We start from the raw sequence: 20,054 nt of genomic DNA on the forward strand, positions 1-20,054 counted from the left end.
TCTGAAGATTTTATGAGTACAGGAAACAATCCTTGGGCGGCCATTCTTTTAAATCACCAAAGCAGCAAGCATTAAAAAAAAAGTAATCATGACAAAAGAATGGGCCATGTTCCCTATTGTAAAATTCCCAGTTGATAGAATGTAAAACTTTTCACTTGAATTAGTGCACGAGCGTTTTGAGGGCAGTGGTCTGAAGAAATAAAGCATTCTTAATTGGAGTAACAGGATGGAGAAGGGAGCACTTCTCACCGTGCTAATTGAAAAAGCAAACTCATGGATTTTCCACACTGAATTAGTCAAGAGCTTTCTTTCATGCTTTAGTTCATTTAAAGATGGCACATCTGTGACTCCAGCGCATTGCACACAGATGGTATCCTTTTTTGTTAAAGTGCTTGATAACAGCCTTGCTTACTTGCCAGTCTGGATAACCTCAGATAACATGAAGAAACTACTTATTTAAGACTCAATGAAAGTTTCATTCATTACATCCCTTTGTCCTTTCCCTTTATCTGACTTTTGTTAGAATCTTAATACTCCTCTCATTTACGGGAATGCCCTGGGCACAGAAAAGCTGCCCCAGAAAAATGGTACATCACCTTTCCTTCCCTGGTGTGCAGCTCCCTGTGAAAGCTCCTGTGACACTTCAGGGGGTGTCTGAAAAATAGGGGAGAGAAGCAGGTGGGCAGGAGGGAATGACAGAAGCCTGTGTACATATTAAGTGCTACTTATTAAAGTGGGTCTCCAGTGAATATGGTCCCTACACAAGGTGAAAACACAAAGAATTAATGACAATCACCTCAGCAATGACAGGAAGGCAACAAGTCATCTTCCCACATTGTCCTTATCTTGCCTGCCAGAGTCATTACATCACACACAATGCCATGCACAAGGCAGCCTTACCCCAGACCCTGTGGTGGCTGTGCCGGGGTACAATTAAGTTAAACCCTGGACGTCATTTATCCACAGGGCAGGGTAATAACACTCAAATCCCTGTGTCTGTTTTCTTACTCTTAAGATGAGAGAAACTGAATCGTGGCAAGAAAAAGAAACTGGGCTCTGGAAATGATGCCCTGAGTCCTATCAAAGCCTGGATGAGCTTGCACATTTTCCAACTGGACATCAGTTAAATGATGGGGTGATGCACACAGCCTAGACCATTTCATGTGACTGGGTTGCAGGATCAGGCTAAAAGTTGCTTTTATCACCACTGTTAAAATGGGCAATTTTACAATTGAAAACTGACATATGTTTTGTCCATATATATTAACACATCTGCTCATTAACTAGCTCAGTGGGCAGATCTGTGAAGAGACACTACCAGGTCTGTCATGGCTTCAGACAAATGGAAAACGAAAAGTACCTCAATGAAGGGCACATGATCTTTCTGTCTGAGAGTGTGATGCTGTCTATGAAATTGCTACCATATTCTGGGGATTAATGTCCAAAAAACATGAGAATGCCTCTTTCATGCCTGTTCCTCTCTTGCATTTTTCCCTTTTCCCATTGAGCTTGTTCCATCTACTGCCCCCACCAAGGTTTAGTACAGAGGCACGTTTTTTCGGTTCATCTTCCTGTGCACCAGCAGGCACAAGAACAGTTCACATTCTGAACATGGAACCTTCTGTCTCCTGCTACTCTCCCTTTAACAGCAAACTATCGAAGAATAGTTACCTGCAGATGAGAAGGAAGGAACACAGATGGCAAGTGAAAGAGTGTTGCCATCCTCTGAGCTAAGACATAGACACATGCCCTATCTTAAGTTTTCTGCAAACTTTGAGTTCTCATCATCAGATACATTTTTCAGGGCTAATGTACAAACAGTTAAAAGAGCATTCAGGATGTTTTGGTATACAACTTCTGGATAAATTTGGCATGAAAAGAGCTTGGCAATTTAATATAGTTTTGTGTTTTCTTTCATTTTGAACCCACTCTAAAATGCTTTATGGACCATTTCACCTTGCAGAGCAGCTGAAAATTCCCAGCCTTCTGTGATCCATCCCTTCTCTTCTCACTACAGAAATAAATGCCCACCATCTCATTACGTGTTTCACAGTCTGTGCTACCAGCAGTAGTGGTATTGGTGACAATTGGGACTTTAAGTCCCCAATATATCAACAGAATTTTGAACAAAAATGGCATTTTACATATAGGAACTGGTAAACACCCCTGAAATTAAGATGGCTTTGATGGAAAAATTGGAGAAAGGTATAATTTTGAGCAGTCGAGACTTAGTCTCCAGAGGAGCAGGGCAGTGGGGTCTTCATCACTACTATGTCCAAGTATCCATCCAGCTCTTTGGGCTTGAATACAGTACAAAGTCATTTTTCAAAATCACAGTGGAAACATGGGCAAGATTTGCTCTTCTCTCTAAGTCTAAAAGAAGAAAATACTACTTTAATTTCAATCTGAAACTTCAAAAACAGGTTTAATGTGACTCTGCACCCAAAATGTGCCTCTCTGATGAAGAGAAATTTGCTGCCTCCACAGCATAGAAATGTGTGGGAGGGTAGAGGACTGTTTTGGAGCTGGTCCTTGTGGACTTTCAAGGGTGAATCCAGGCTAGGAAAAGTATTCACTCTAAAGAAAAGTAATAGAAAAGTAAATACAAAAATGAGCATAGACTTGCCTCTGAATCCTAATGTCTATCCTCGGGGATTTTGATTCCATTACAAATATTAGCAAAGATCGAGGGCATTTTATTTTAAGGGCAAGTCTAATTGGAAAGAAGTTAATTCAACAACAGTGGGAATCAGCTAAAGAAATTAAAATTGATGTGAGGTATGCAGTGGAAGTGTCAGATCCTTTAGGATTCTTCCCACATGTGAGTCAAACCTTCAAGGAACCTCTTCTATCTTTCAAACCCAAATCCACTCTTTCTTCTTATCCTCCTAAGTCCTTCTAGCCCTTCCACTGCACATTTTGCCTTTGATGTTTTTGGAGAATGTTCTTTTCCCTTCCTAGCATGCTTTTTTAGAGGGAAAAAAATGCTCTCTGTTATCTGTCTAGACCACCAAGAAAAGCTGGGGGACATCTCGTCATTGGTTCTTTTAGCTGCCCCCTTATGAAGTCTGGGCTACAAGGGCATGGAGTGACAGGACAAGGGGGAATGTTTTCAAGATAAAAGAGGGCAGGGTTATATTAGATAGAAAGAAATTCTTTGTGATGATAGTGAGGCACTGACACAGGTTGCCCAGAGAAGCTGTGGATGCACCATCCCTGGAAATGTTCAAGGTCAAGCTGGATGGGGCTTTGAGCAACCTGGTCTACCGGAAGATATCCCTGCCCATGGCAGGGGGGTTGTACAAGGTGATCTTTAGGATCTCTTACAACCCAAATGGTTCTAGCATTCTGTGATCCTATGACAAAACAAAGTGTTATCAATTGCTTGTCTTACTGTCACTCTGCTCCCTATTGGCCTCTGGTGATTCCCACTGGTCATTTTGTTTAACTCATCACAGCAGCTTTTGCATTTGTGATAAACAAGTGGGTGAATGAGCAAGGTCCTGCCAGCATATCTACTAAAGCACAGTGTGAACACACCATGCCTCTCAGTGCTGAGAGAAAAAATAGCTGCATGCACTGTAGTTAAAATCAATGACATAGAGGCAATTTGATGGTTTTGCCCTCAATAAAAATTCCATAATACTGAAACCATTTAGAGGTTATTTTGGGAACACAGCGACTTTAACGTTATGTTAACAGTTACTGTAATTGTGCTAGCAGCAGTACGGAACTACAAGGTATCACAGCATGATGACTGCTGAATAGAAACTGAAAAGAGTTACATCATAACTAATTAGTTAATAATACAGCTGGTTACAGAAATACACAAAATCTAAAGGTACAGTATAAGTAAAATGAAGGACCCAAACCACATTTCAGCATAGATTTCCTGGACTTGGTTAATCAAAAAAACTAATATGAAATAAAGACACTTTAAAGAAAATCTTATAAGCTACCAAAAAAAAAAAAAAAAGAAAACAGAGTGTAAATTTAACTTGATCATCACATTTGAAAGTAAGAGTAAAATGTTTCAAAATCATCTCTATAATTAGAAATAAATAAGAGTAGCAAAGAACTTTGGTCTTATTCAGAGGCCGCATATGCAAAAATTTTATCAAAACTGGCACAACCTGGTAGGTTGTGAACATGTGAGAGACTTTAATCTGTAAGCCTGCCCCTAAGACTCCAGGTCACAGAAAAAGAAAAGCAAGGAAATGCCACTTGGAAATGAAAATAATAATTTCTAAGAACAAAGAATCTGCATCTTAGGCCAAAATGTTAATATTGGTAGTACAAGTATTTCTGGAGGGGTCAATAGTATAGAAGTTCATGGTCAAAACAGGTTTTTTTTTTTTACTAATAAAGAAGTCATAGTCTTGGTCTTCCTACATGTTTATGACATGGAGTAAAGAATCGGGGACCCCGATCTGAAATTTCACTTCAGAGATGTAACATTTATTCTGACTCAGCAAAACATTTCCAAGACATAAGCACATACTTACAACTGTGCTTATGTCAGATTGCACACAATAAGCAGATTTCTTAAGAATGTACTTAAATTTAGTTACCCAAATCAAAATCATTGGCATTCTTCATATCCTTGATATTTGTATTTATTCAAGCATCTTGTCATAGAAATTTTCATTCTGATGACTCTGTCTATGACTGGGTTAAACTCGATGGAAAAAGGGCTGAATTTCAGAAAATGAAACACAATAGAAAGTACTCAGCTCCTGATGGGAAGATAATATTTTAATTGCCTCCTTGCATTTATTAGAGCTTTAGTAGTTTTCCTTAATTCCTTGGGCACACCACAGGGTTTGAGGTATTATAGGCAGCTCTAAAACGTAACACTGCAGTTGAGACCATATCACTGGGGAAAGAAATATTAGGAGGGAATGTGTCCCCAGGGAATGCTATCCTTCTAGCTAGCAGGGCAGACCACAAAGCAGTGCGAGTTTGCTCTTACAGGTGTCTCTTAGAGGACTAAAAAATTACAGGCAGTGTTTTCTCTTCAAAAGTATCTGTTCTGCAATTTTTTATTTCTAGTAATACATCTTCAAGGAGAATGGGGAAGGAATGGGCTACCAGTTCAACAGGAAAATTATCAAATCAAATAGTCAAAATTTTAGTCCCACCAAATAATTAGGCTAGAACCCCACATGCCATCACCACCTAGACAGGAACCAGCCTTGTAGAAAACATTTCCAGAGGAAACTCCAAAGAAAAGGTATTGGTCAGAGAGATTAGCTGGAGAGTTTTACCTAGTCAGGAGTAATTTACTCATATAAAAAATAATTATTTCAATGTCTCTGAGGGTGGAGGATCTTAATTTTACTTTTCAAATCAATGTACTTTCAGCACCATGGCATCTGTTCATAACTGATTCAGCTGGAGGTTGTGCCTCGTCTCAGCACACCAATGGTTTTGGTGCTAAAGGCTCTCAAATACATTACTTTACCTGGTGAACAAAGTTGATAGCTCCTATCAGATCCACAGTCAACTGTGTCATGTTTGGATAAAGAATCATACTGTTAAAAACATATTTTTATGATGATTTAGGGGTATGATTCAAACTTGGGGAAAATATTAATAAATTAATTAATAAATTATTAATTATTATTAATTCATCTGCCATAGGTTATATTTTTCCACTGTGTATCTCAGGATAATCAAGCCAAAAAGAGAAGTGCAGCAACAGTTTTAATATAGAGTTTATACCATTGATACAGAGTACGAAAGCTGAAGAAGCATAGGGAATTAAGAAAAAAAAAAAAAGAAAGCAGTGTTTGAGGCTGGCAGCATTAGAGTGAGATCAAGACATGATTATGGGAAAGATAGCTAAGGTAAGAGATATGTTATGGTCCTAGAGAACAAGGTATTCCTGTTTTTAATGCTCTGGCATTATATCTTCAAATAATATTTCTCATCAGGCTTATTTTCATAATGAAGGAGAGGCTAAAAAGGAGCCATCTCTATTTGTACGCTTCTGCACCCACACAAACATATCTCAAGCATGTTCTTTTCCACAATCTGGACCACTCCCCACAACAAACCTTTATTTAGATGCGAGAAAAACTGTTGACCTGTGCTGGGTACCCTAGCTGACTATGAGTCTAAGGGGGAAATAATGCATGAGCTAGAAATCATAGAATTGTTTGTGTTGCAAAAGACCTTTAAGACCATAAAATCCATGTATTAACCTAGCTAAGCTGTTATGATGGCATCTTTTGCAATTACAGTCTCAAGTGTAACGGGCACAGTAGTATTGCACATACACTGTCAGACTGTGCCACTATAAAATCCTTTGGGAAAATTTAAATAATGGAACAAATTACTCTTAAGTTAAATTATATACTTTATAACCCAATTCTTATTTTAGAAACATTTAATAATATTAAATTACCTAAATGGCTAGGGAGGACTATGCTTATAATTGCTGGAAGAATTATTCCAAAAATGGAACCCCCAGATGAGCCCACCCCAATTCCAGTCCAGTCTCTCACAGATTGTAAGTACTCTGAAAAAAGTTCGCTCTCAAATATGTGAGAGTTGAGTGCATTTGCCATTGCTCCTAGTTTGAATACATTAGGTGACCTCCAATCCTCTCTCAAACTAATGTAAAAAAATTATTGTAAATTTAATGATATGTGGAAGCCACATACTTGAGCCTTCTCTATTGCTGCTTCTTCCCATGAAGAAGCTCCAGTAAAACATAAATCAGTTGTGGTGAGAGGTTATTATTTTGAATTTTTATAGGATGCAAACCACTGATGGGATTAACAATACATATAGTACAGTCTGCTATTCATCCTTTTTTTGGATATTCATATGCTTAAATTTTAAATTTTCTGCAATGTGTTTCAAATCTTTTAATTACTTGTAACAAAAGTATAGTAGCATAGACAGTGACTCTACTTCATTAGCAAGACACAAAACATCTAGTGTGTCTGAGAGGGTTAACAGACTTGTGGCAGTGAATTAAAATCAGGATGCTAAAGCTGTTGCTGCTTTCCATATTTGATCCGTCTTTCAAACAGATGGGTATCCAACTCAGAGTGAACTGATCTACTCACAGATCAGTTCCCAGCTTCTTGGCTTTCAACTTGGCACACTAACGTGAGCAAATTCAGACTTTGTTTCTTTCTTAATAAACCATGATTAAATCAGTGTCAATTCAGGAGCTGAATCATGAATGGACTGGATAGTTTTGCCATCTGAAGGACTAAAAAGTCATTGGAGAGATAGAGAAAACACCTGAGATATAAGTAACTAATCCACTGCTCAATTTTCATTGGTTTCATTGACTCCAAAACCCACTTTTGCAAGCAGCATGTTTGCCTGTGAATTTCAGTCTGGATTTTATTATGTTTTTTATATCACAGTTTCCACAGTGTTTCTCTGCAACTGATACCTGAAAGGTATCATTCAGCAAAGCATTTTGACTCCTTGTTAATGTTCTTTAACATAGGCTAATAGTTTGCCACATTCCCACCTATTTATCCAAGGTTTATCTAATTCATTTAACACCACAACATTTAACAGCTTTATCAGATATAAAGTCAGACTACTAGCTGATGCAAAACCCAGAAGGATTTTTAGTAAGCTCTCGCTCTGCCACACTTTGAAATGCCACACTTGGCATTGGTGTAATTTTCTCAACAAGAGACAACTGAGCCTTGCATGGATGCCTTTGGTTCCTCTTCTCTCACTCACACATTTGACACTGGGTCAGAGCTATCTCTCCGTGTGCAGCTGCTAACAGCATAAAAAGAAACAGTGGGATATATCTCACACATTTTAGGTTTCTCCTTCATATGGCAATAATAAACAACTCTTTTTCTAAAGGCTTGCTTGCCTGAGTGGCTTCCCTTCTTTCTTCCCATCTTCCCCTGTTTTCAAGCTCATTTTGTCTGCTGTTGCAAAATTCTAGGAGTTGCCCTGTTTTCCTCTTTGTTCCTCAAGAAATGTGAAGATCGTCCTCTGTTTACCTGGAACGATGGAATCGATATGAAATCTGAAGCAGTCATGAAACCCTTCAGATATTTTTGTGCTAACAGAGGTGTGGATTTAATTGTTTCTGAAAGTCAGGCTAATATGGAGCACCACATTTCTATCTGGCTGAATTACACAATGTCTTGGTCCATCATTATTTTTAGGTGATAAAGTAAAAGAGGCAAACTTTGTGTTGAGATCCTTTGATGCTATTGGGTTGTGTACATTCTTCAGCAACAATTTCTAGCATCATGCTATGAAATACCGGGTGCCTAAGGCAATGAGCTATTTTGCCCACAAGCCTGCAACATCATTTAGCATTAAAGAAACTAACTTTAGAAGAGATGATCAGATTAGTCCAGAAAGGGAGAAAAAAACCCACTTTAAAATCCAGAGCAGGTTTTTAATAAATTAGAAGGGTGCCAAAATTCAGTGTTTTAGCCAAGATTTGTGAGAAATGCAGTGACATTCTCTTCAGCTGGCATGATGAAACTGAGACCTTCTGTCAGAATCAGCCGATGGATCAGGTAGAATTTGATGAGGAATTGCTGGCATAACAATGAAATCTGGTACTGAATGCCCTAAAAAAAAAAGATGTCAGAGAAATCTGGAAGATACTGAAGTGTATAGACCCTGAATCAGAACATTTTTAATTAATTCCCTTACCCTTCTGACTTCCAGTGTTTGTTTCTTGTTGTATTGGTGCTTCTTAAACCCACCATTTATAAGGCACATAGCACTAACATGCGAACAGACTCTATTAATGTAAAAAGATGAAGCTGCTGCTCACACATATCTCCATCACTTGATCAGAACAATGGTGTTCAGATCTCTATAAATTTGCCACTACCAGGGTAGCTCCCACCCCTCTTTTCCTGCCTCTTGTCTTACAGCCAGCATTTGGAATCTACATGTGAAACAGTCGAAAGGTAACTGAGTATTGACAGCCTTTGTAAAGATCAAATTGCGTCTTTTTTTTTTTTTATTTTCAATTCTTCCTTAATAAAACTGACAAAACTTTCTCTCACTGCATAGAGCTGAAGTATCAGGTATATTTGATGAAGGAGCCTGAATGAACTGCAAAATAGCGATTAAAGTCCTGAAATCGTCAATGAAAAATGTTTGCTTTGTCACTGCTTAATGAGAAGACAGCCCTGGCTCTTTCTTTCAAGTTTTGTCATAAAGTGTTTCAGTGACTAGTTAACTGTGAATCTTTTGATCTCCTGATTTTCATAGACAATGACCCTGTCATCACATCAAAGCAACTCCTTTGCAGTAAATGGAGAAGTACATCTCTCTGGAGATATCCTTAGGGCAAAGTGTGTGTGTGTGTACACAAGGAAGATGGAGAAAAATGGAGAGATATATGGCATCTAGCCTATACAGGGTTTTTCTATACTAGAAATACAATTGTGTCATTGGACTGAAAATTGTGTCATTGGACACTTACAGTTTCATTGAGGAGAGCAGCTGGTAACCTTAACCTTTAAGCCTTGCAGTAGAACACAGTTATGGACACTGCAGAATAGAACCATATTGTATTTGAGTAAAGGGTTAACTATGTTGTAACTCCATCCCCTGTTACAGCTGTGATTTTACCACAGACAAAGCCTTCTAAAGCCCAATTTTGTATTATATGTCTTGTTCATTACTAATAATTGCTCCTGCTGCCGTTGGAGGGGAGTCACCTGTGAAGACCCTTTCTTTTGTAAAACAATCCCTTTAGCAACAGTAGCAGTCATTTTGGGAAACCCTAATGCAGTCCATTAATATTGTTTTACTGCATATAATTAAATGACAATTTTTTGCATAGCAAATTTCTAAATTTGTGTGTGAAAGACCAAATCTGCAAAGGAGAGTGTTTGCTATCAGAAATTGTCTAATTCTGGACTTTCTTCCAGTGATGTATAAGTCAAGACTGCTAAAAGCCTCCTTTTAGCTTTTGCCACTGACATAAACTTGATAGTGGTATGTGAAGGTGTGCACCCTCCAGATTTGTTACCTTAATATCATTGCCTATGTTAGGTGATAAACTCAGTAAGAGACGTGAATTCTTTACATACTGCTTGCAAAATCTATTATTTTGATTTGGGGGGGGGGCTGGTAATGTGTCTGCGTTTTGAAAGGAGTAGGTGATGAACTAATCCAAATTCCCATCTTCATTCCAAAAGCTCAGGATGGACATAGGAAAATGCCCTAAGAGCTGCAGTGAGTCCACCTTTCCTCTGCAGTCCTGCAAACGGATGGGTATTGCTTCCCACTTCTGCTGCCCTAGTGATGCAGTGCATGGCTCCTGTGTGGGGGCTAATCCAACCTAGTTCCACTGAATGCTCTCCAAGCAATGAAGCAGCCTGTGAGGAGCAAGCAGATCTCTGCAGAAACATGCTGCAAGGTCATGGTTGCAAACAGTGCTTTGTATCTCCAGCTACCACACACCACCTACCCTATAGTCTACGGCAAGCTCAGAGGACGTCTTACAACTCTGCTGTGCAGCAGTCCCTTAAAGACCCTATCAGATCTTCAGCAAGGGGTGATGATTTCCCTTTGGATAGTCTTTCCCTTGAAGTATCTTCTCAAAGGACAAACTGTTGGCCATACCATCACCTTGGGCTCCAAATCCAACTGCACCAAGGAGGGATGAATTGACTGCGCTCATGGCAAAGCAGACAGCACTAGATGAAACACATTTCCTTTGAAATCTTTGTGGTGGGAACTGAAAATGGCATATACTTCCTTTAAAGCACACACAACTTCCTGAAGAAAAGGTGTGTGGAGACGTGGAGGGCAGGGGAAATGTTGCACAGTGTCAGCTCTGCAGTTTGGTAGAAATACAGCCTCAGTTTTATTTCTCTTCCTTCCCAAGGGTGATAGAGGTAGGCCTGGTTGGGAAACTGCACTGGTTTTAGTTACTGCCTCAGCTGTCTTCCCTGCCTTCATCTGCAGGAGGGTGATACAGAGACTAGGGCTGGAACCATATCATGCCCATCTCCCCCCTCCTCCAAATTTATGCACGGATTCTGGGTTGCAGCATTATCCTAGTGAAGCCAATCACAGCAATGGTTGAGCCTGAGGGGATACACAGCCCTGCCTGTAGCTACAGTCGTGTAGTTCTCAGCAAATTACTGCTGTCAGACCTTCTGCTAGAGAGCCAGGCAAGGAGGGAAGGGCGCGTTGCAGAAAATAGTTGTATTTGCTAATTCTTATTTGCTAGTTCTTATTAATAAAGTTTGGTTTCTATCTTTTCTTTCTTCACCTTTTACAATTTGCTGCTGAAGTTTAAAGGCTCTCCCTGCAAAACAGTGGAATAGCATCTCCAATATCAAAACTTCCCCTTGTAGAAAAAAAAAAATGAGTCCTAGTATAATTTAATAATTTCTTTTGTTCAGGAAAATAAATTCACCTTTTACACTACAGAAAGTAGAGTGAATAGTTCTAAAATATTCAACATATAGCCAGCTTGGCTTCTCAGCCAGAATATCTGTTCTTGCACTAATTTTCTTCCAAGCAGCAAAAGCACATTCATAGAATCATAGAATCATAGAATCATAGAAGTGACCAGGTTGGAAAAGACCTCTGAGGACATCAAGTCCAACCCTTGATCCAAGACCACTGTGTTTACTAGACCATACATGCCACATCCAGTCTCACCTTAAAAACTCCACGGACAGTGAATCCACCGCCTCCCTGGGCAGCCCATTCCAATGCCTAATTACCCCCTCTGTAAAAAATTTCTTCCTAATATTCAACCCAAACCTCCCCTGGCACAGCTTAAGACCTACTGCTGGTTGCCTGGGAGAAGAGACCAACCCCCACCTGGCTACAACCTCCTTTCAGGGAGTTGTAGAGAGTGATGAGGTCTCCTCTGAGCCTCCTCTTCTCCAGGCTAAAAAACCCCAGCTCCCTCAGCCTCTCCTCATAGGACTTGTGCTCCAGTCCCTTCACCAGCCTTGTTGCTCTTCTCTGGACCTGCTCCAGCACTTGAAGTGTGGCCTCACCAGCACTGAGTACAGGGGAAGAATCACTTCCCTGGTCCTGTTGGCCACACTGTTCCTGATCCAGGCCAGGATGCCATTGGCCTTCTTGGCCACCTGGGCACACTGCTGGCTCATGTTCAGTTTCCTGTCAATCCAAACTCCCAGGTCCCTTTGTGCCTGGCTGCTCTCCAGCCACTCTGTGCCCAGCCTGTAGCACTGCATGGGGTTGTTGTGGCCAAAGTGCAGGACCTGGCACTTGGCCTTGTTGAACCTCATCCTGTTGGAATCAGACCAGCTCTCCAGTCTGTCCAGGTCCCTCTGAAGAGATCTCCTGCCTTCCACCTGATCAACACACTGCCCCAGCTTGTTGTCATCTGCAAATTTTCTAATGGTACGCTCGATCCCCTCATCTAAATCATCCATAAAGATATTAAATAGGATTGGGCCCAACACTGATCCCTGGGGGACACCACTAGTGACCGGCCATCAACTGGACACAGCCCCGTTCACCACCACTCTCTGGGCCCGGCCATCAGCCAGTTCTTAACCCAGCACAGAGTACCCCTATCCAAGCCATGGGCTGCAGCTTTTTCAGGAGTATGCTGTGAGAGACAGTGTCAAAGGCTTTGCTGAAGTCCACATAGACTACATCCACAGCCTTCCCCTCATCCACCAGGAGGGTCACCTGGTCATAAAAAGAGATCAGGTTGGTCAGATAGGACCTGTCCTTCCTAAACCGTACTGGCTGGGTCTGATCCCTTGTCTATCCGGTAGGTGCTGTGTAATCACACTTAGGATTATCTGCTCCATACCCTAGTTTCCTTTCCTGCAGGCTCTCACTTCACAGAAGTTTTTTCTTCTCAAACGTGCCTTAATAGCAACCTGTAAAGAAGATTTCCTGGGAACTGGAACTCCCTTAGTGTATGTTCTCTCAGTCCAACAGGGCCCTGGTAATATCACTTATTAAAGCACTCAATCCCCCGAGGTCTTACCAAAAGGCAGGTTTTGGAAGCTGCTTCTGCAAATAGGGACTGCTGAAATGCTTTTCTAGTCTCAAATCTGCCTTATGTCTCCAACAATCAGCACTTGTGTCTCTCTTCACTCAGCTCTTGTCCCTACTTATCAGTCAACAAAAAAAAATCTCTTTTATCTTGACAATATCCATAGAGTATTCACAGAGAAAAACCTATACAATAAAAAGAAAAGCACTACTCTCACTGAAGTGCTGAAGATGAACACAGGGAAAACTCAAACATTCTCAACATGTCCTGAATCCCCAGCTGTGGGTGGTCTTAAAATTTTCCCCCTTCTGATCTTTCTCTTCCCTGATAAAGTCATCCATCAACCAAAAACTCTTATTGCATTAGTGCAGATGTCCTACAACATGGGTATTCCTGAAGGCGTGTTGATAAAAGCCCTGTACATCCTGACAGTCTGCAATTTACCAAAGGTGTCTCAAGGAAGGGGCTCCACAAGCAAAAAATTCAGCCTACAGCAATTTCAGCTGAGACAGATGAAAATGCTGAAAACTGCTTCTTACTCACAGAGTGGCTGAAATCAGATTAACACCACAGCATGAGTCACTGTTGGAAAGTCAAAACACAATACACCCATGAAACAGCTTAAAATGAGCAAATACAGCAATAAATAGTATAAATATTTTTTGTCTCCATAAAGCAATCAAAAAGCAATATCTAATAATCCCTAGATTTGGTAATGGTGTGTTGGTGAAGCACTTTGATCTCTCCGGAAAAGAGAAGTGCTTCAGGGATTAATCTCTCCCAAACTCTTGTTTTACAGAAAAGAAAACACCTAGAGGGACAGTCTTAGACAGTTGTGAGGCTTTGTAAACTCATTATTCAGGTTCATCTCTATATAAATACTTATATTCTCTACCACTGAGTTATATTTCATTACTTCTAGTTAAAAATGCTGCAATTGTTTCTGCCTATGGATGACCCTCATAGCTACCCAGAAACTACTGCTTCTCTGACATGTGGATAAGCTGCCACTTTTAATAAAAAAATAACAAAAAATATAACTCACTAGGGCTTTATGCACTCTGCTGTTTCCATGTGCAACATCATCTGACATCCTTCATAAGCCCTGTTCCTTCTCTTCACAGCTCAGTTATGATTCTTCATCCTTCCTTGAATTGTCTCAAAAATATGACAGTCAGGATAGTGCAGTTGATAATCGCTAGGAAAAAGCTTCTCTAGTTAAGTTATTCTCTCAGTCCCTCTCTGTGTTATGCAAGTTACAGTGGAATATGGCCTTTTTGTGCCCCCAAAAAAGGAGAAAGTGAACATTTCTATCTCCTTTGGACACAAAACTTTGCAAAGGTTTACCCGTGTATTAATGAAGTTAATTGCTTGCAACCCCCTGACTTTTTATAGGGAGTCCTTTTCATGCCCTATGAGCCCTCGCTGCCTCTCTCAGGGGAAGTTTTGTGATACTGTTCCATTATGGATGAGGAAACTAAGGCATGTGTTACTAAGAGCCACTCAGCATGGTGGCAGAGAGAAGAGACAAGACCTTTGGTCAACAGGTAGATCACATCTGCCTTTGAATGAAGACAAAGCAGGAATTTGCTGCAGCTTTATGGCTCAGTTTTTTACCAGTTTTATCTATTTTGGGGGGAGGTAAAAAGACACAAGTTCAAATTCAAGATGTCACCACTTCTGCACCTATCTATCTGTTAACTGCAGTGAAAAGCTGGTACACAATTGTATTCACCAAAGAGATGTCACTGTTGGAAATCAGGCTCTGAGTGTTTCAGCTGGCAAAAGGAGCAGGAAAGGAAATTGCTTTGTCAGACATCACAGATTAAGTAGTTCTGCTTCAGCAGCAGAAATAACTACTGAAAACTACTTCAAAACCCAAAGGCAATTCAAAGAAAAGAATTTTTTTTTTTTTACTTATGGAATTTTTAGGCTCCTCTTGATCATTAGGAAATGGATCACATAAATTATGGTACAGGACTGAAAGCATTGAACTATTATACTTTCCTAAAAAAAAAAATCTGTGTATTTCTGTTTCTTTCTATCTTTCAAATCCATTGTGTATTTACACATCATTTATTTACTCTGTTTCTTGACTTTGGAGGGCTTTTTCCATCAAAACATCTTTTTTTTTCCCGTAGCAGCCAATGGTGACGGATTTTGCCAAAAGATTGTTACATTGACTATATCTGGTTTATTCCTTCGATTGATATAACTTTAGTATATGTGTGCTAGGTAATAGAATTGTAATTTTTTTCTTCTATAACATATATAAAACTTTTATTAACAATATGCCCTCAACTTTGCATCAAATAGCATGCAGTTATGTTTCTATCTTTCCAATTGAAAGCTATACAAGCATAAAAGTTTCACTACCTTGGAAACTACAACAAATGGGGAATCTGTATAAAAGAACTTTGTAACCTTATAATTTCATAGTAACGAATGAGATAATATATTAAGAAGTCAGTAGTTTATAAATAGTGTTAGGTACTCCAAGTGATTCTGCACTGAAACAAGCAACCTGACTGAATTCCTCTTTCTTTGCAGAGAGTTTTGCTACAGCCAGTAGTCCTGCATATACTTCGTAGTTTTTAATTTTGTTAAAAAATCATCCGAAAAAGCATTCTGAGATGAAAGTCCTGCAAGTAGAAAGATGATTCAGAATTACATGCCAAGAAGCCTTCTCAGTATCCTGAGGGCATTGCCTATGTTGCTGCTTCAAGAACTCTACCAATAGATTACACAGGAGTTGGAGACATGTAGTGATGTGACTCCACTTCTGAGGGAGTGACACGAGATATTATAGTAAGTTTAACGGCCTTTTTCTCCCTCCAGTGCTCAGCAGGATGATGGTGTGGCAATGCCAGCAGTGACCACTGTCTCCCATCAGCACCCATAAACCACATGCAACAGGCAACAACGTTGTTTCCAACATGACTTCATGGTTGTTTTACCCACTTCCATCTTCATTTGTTCTGCCAAGATCGGCTCAAGTGCCTCTTCCTAGAAGAATCAAGTTTGAAATATTTTAAAATTATTTATATGTATTTTAAAAGGAATCACTCACCACCATGTATCATATGGTCTGAAGATTTTCTACAGCTTTTAATGACCAGCAGGTCCACTCTTCACACGAACTTCTTGCTGTCTCATACTGACAGAACCGAGGATCTTCTCGGGCACAAGTGCAGCACTTAAAATAGAGAAACTGGTCATCAGTTTCAGTTTTGTCTTCATTAGCTACTGCTTGGTGCAAAAATGTGCACAGCTAATAAACCTTACTTTCTGTATGAAGTAATGAGAGGAATCTGTTTCAAAGGCCAGGTAAGTAACATCTGTTACAGGTAAGTAACTCTATATTTTTATAGCGTTACCCGGGTCCTGTCTTGAGGTTTGGTGAACCCTAACCTTCTAAAGCCTATGGAAGTCCCCTAATCATTATTTCAATTCCTTCAGTTTAGCTCCCAGTCACAAAATATTTTCCTAAGAAAACTAACCAACTTATACTGTTGGCCAGTTTATTCAATAAGTATATATGTATGCGTGTATATATATATTTATATATTATATATTTATATGCATATTTTAAACATGATTCTGGCAAGAACTATGACATATCTTTATGTTACTCACTAATTTATTACTAAATAAATATATGTATTATATATCCTCTATGGACAATATGTGTCCCTGCCCATGGCTTACTTGGGAAAATATCATGGTAGTGAAGGCACAGGAAGATTAGGAAAGTAATTTCTAAGAATGCTTCCTCCTTACCTCTTTGATTATAGGATATAGTGAAGAAAATTAGGCAAATGTTTTATGACTCCAAAATGACTACCAATGCTTCTGCAGGAAGTTGATGCCATAACTGCCATAAAATGCAATTTCTGGTATGTATTTGGTTAAAATGTCTTTTTGTTCTAAAGAGATAAGGAAATATCTTTTTTTGCTGAGGCTTTTCATTTTCTGCTGAAAATGAGGTTTGGCTTTCAAGATTTTGCATTGTGATAAGAGTGATGCTAGGTGTTACTTCCACACCATTTACCTGTCACTTCCTTTTATCCAACTATTTAGCAATGTTAAGTGAAAGAACATTTAGTTGATCAGACTTTCTACAGTACCATTTAATGAATCAGAAATTATTTACAGTCACCAAATAAAATGAAAACTGTGTGTACCTCAACTAATTAATTGTATTTACTGCAGACAGTAAATATCGCATATGATTATAACTGTAAAAATAGGTGAGTTTAAAGAGCAAATATATAAAGGTGAATTTAGTGAATCAGGCACACAGGGCTCGTAAACTTGCTATTTGAAGAGGACAAAGGGCAGAAGTGGTTTTGACTGCAAAGAATTCTTTTCTCCTTGCACATCTATCTATCCAAGTTATTAAGGCATTATCATTTTGGCACCTACATCCCAATTAATGACAAGATCTACAGAATGAGCTCCCAGTTGCATTAAAGCTTGCTGCTAATGGCAGAATGAATTTATTTAGAAAAAATAAGCATAATGTTGTAAAGTGTCCACTCCATAAGGTTCTTGCTTGTACCAATGACTGCACACAAACATCACATTTTTAGACCCGTGGTTGGGGTATTAAATAAAACTTCTTTGCATGCAGATGCAGAGTTCAATCCCTGCCTTATATTTTTGAGTAAGCAGCAACCTCAAGTGGCAGCTGTGTGGGTAAATATATTTCTTCATGAAGAGGTTTTATCAGGAATCTGAAACATATTCAACATTAGACCTATTGCAGAATTGTCTTTGTTAGCAGGATGGGTTTAACTGTGACTTTCACAAAGTTTTGTGTGTTTAATCAGGTGGCAGAATGGAGGAAGGAGTGGGAGCTGAAAGTGGAGGAGTGCTTGAGGAAGAAAATCATGTGAAAGTATGGTGCAACTCTGAAGACCTAAAACTATTAATAAAAATATTTTTAAAAAAAAAGAAGAAAGAAAATATAAAGGAGGAACAACACAGTAGTTAATTTTCCCTGCATGAGAGACACCGATATGCTTTTCACCTGACTCTTTATGCAACTCAGATTACTTGAGAAACTAGCAAACAATGAAATACTCAGCAGAGAGCATACATTGGTATGTTCAGCTTCAAGGAAGTGTCTCTGTCTGAGCTACAGCTATATATTCATCAGGAAAAGAAACTGCATCTTTTAAAATGTCAGCTGCTCTTCCTTCTGCAGCTCTCTGGTTACCAGTTCAAATCTTATGAATCAGGCTCAATAACAACACCTTTGAAGCTGGGCGAACTATTCATAAATGCATTCATATAATTGAAACAATTGCACTAAATGATGACTTCATCATCATTTTCTATACACACAGAAATATAGGAAAATTAAATGATTTTTTTTTCTATTGATGCTCATTTTTGTTTTGAAGTGCATCAGTTATAATTTGTGTGGCAGTGATTTTGATTTTCCTGAGGGTAGAGTACATTGATAGAAGCCATTTGGCCTCGTTTTCATACAAGGACCAGCTATATTAGACTACTACATTACTCCTTGCTGGCCCTATTACCCCTTGCCCAGTTGGAATAAAACTCCAACAACAGAGCGGAGTGCCTGCAAAAGTTACTTAAGATAGAATGCAAAGACAGAAGGTCTCCTTATAGCCTTGATTCTCCCCAAAAGTCATAAATTTTGGCATTTTACAGCTGCTCCCATTTTTCTCCTCTTTTTTCCCCTTTTTCTGTGTCATTCTGCGTCATCTACAAGACAGATAAACTCGCAAGGCATGGTTTTCATTAATTGTTTTCATTCATTTTTCTTTCTTATTCTGAATTGTAATCTCAGACAATGTGAACTGTCCCAAAACGGATTTCTTAATATTCACCTGATCAGGAAGTTAGTTTCCCTGTAAGAAGCCAGAAAGGGTCCAGTATAAAATGGCACTGATGAACTATCACACCAAGACAATTGTTTTTGATAGTAATGCATTGTTGTGGTGAAGCTGCCACCAGTTGGAGCCACTTTTAACTCTCGTGCTAAGAAAATTACAAAGGCAGTATTGTGGGAGCAATAGAAAAGAATAGGTGTGAAAGAAAAGAAATGGAGAGGAAAAAAACCCCTACACTAACCAGCTAAGAAATTAAGTACCTTTACACTTCTCTCAGCCTCAGAGAAATAGGGGTGAGCTGATACTAAAGGTCTGCAAGAAGGTTGAAGTCCCTAGCTCCTATAGGTTTCAATAGGAATAAAAGATGCCATCACCTAGGAAAACCATACCCTGCAAATCTAGTTCTTCAATGTTTTAGTGCAATTTCAAACCAAAACACACTCCACCCCCAACTACTATTTTCTGGAAACTCATATGTTAAAATCACTGTGGTGCCTCTGAATTTTTCTCTGTAGTTAATGTATTAGCTCCATCTGACAGTGTTCTAGTTTTGGCTGGGGCAATTTTCTTCACAGTGACTGGTATGGGGCTATGTTTTGGATTTGTTCTGAACACAGTGTTGATAATATAGAGATGTTTTTGCTATTGTTGAGCAGGGCATACATGGAACGAAACCTCTTCTGCTTTTCATATGACCACAGTGGAGAGGAATTTGGGGGCACATGAGAGGTTGAGAGGAGACCCATCCAGGCTGGGTGACCCAAACTGACCAAAGGGATATTCCACACCCTATGATGTCATACTCATTATAAATAGTAGGGTGAAGAAGGAGGAAGAAAGAGAACATTCAAAGTGATGGTGTTTGTCTTCCCAAGTCACTATTGCATGCTCTCCTGGAGATGACTTAGCACCTGCCCACCCATGGGAAGCAGTGAATCAATTCTTTGTTTCGCTTTCCTTGTGTGCATGGTTTTGCTTTCCCTATTAAACTGTTTTTATCTCAACCCTCAAGTTTTGTAGTTTGTACCCTTCTGATTCTCTCCCTGATCCTGCTGCTGTGGCAGTGATAGGTGGCTGTGTGGTGTTTAGTTGCCAGCTGGGGTACAACCATGACCCAGAGTATCATACATGCAATTTAACAGGCATTCAGTAAGGGGTTAGAGTTCATTTAAAAACTGTTCATTGACTGATTTTTCATGGATTACTATCTTGACATC

The sequence above is a fragment of the Manacus vitellinus genome, unplaced genomic scaffold, assembly GCF_001715985.3.
Source record: "Manacus vitellinus isolate BGI_N305 unplaced genomic scaffold, ASM171598v3 scaffold_23_pilon, whole genome shotgun sequence".
Taxonomy (NCBI): domain Eukaryota; kingdom Metazoa; phylum Chordata; class Aves; order Passeriformes; family Pipridae; genus Manacus; species Manacus vitellinus.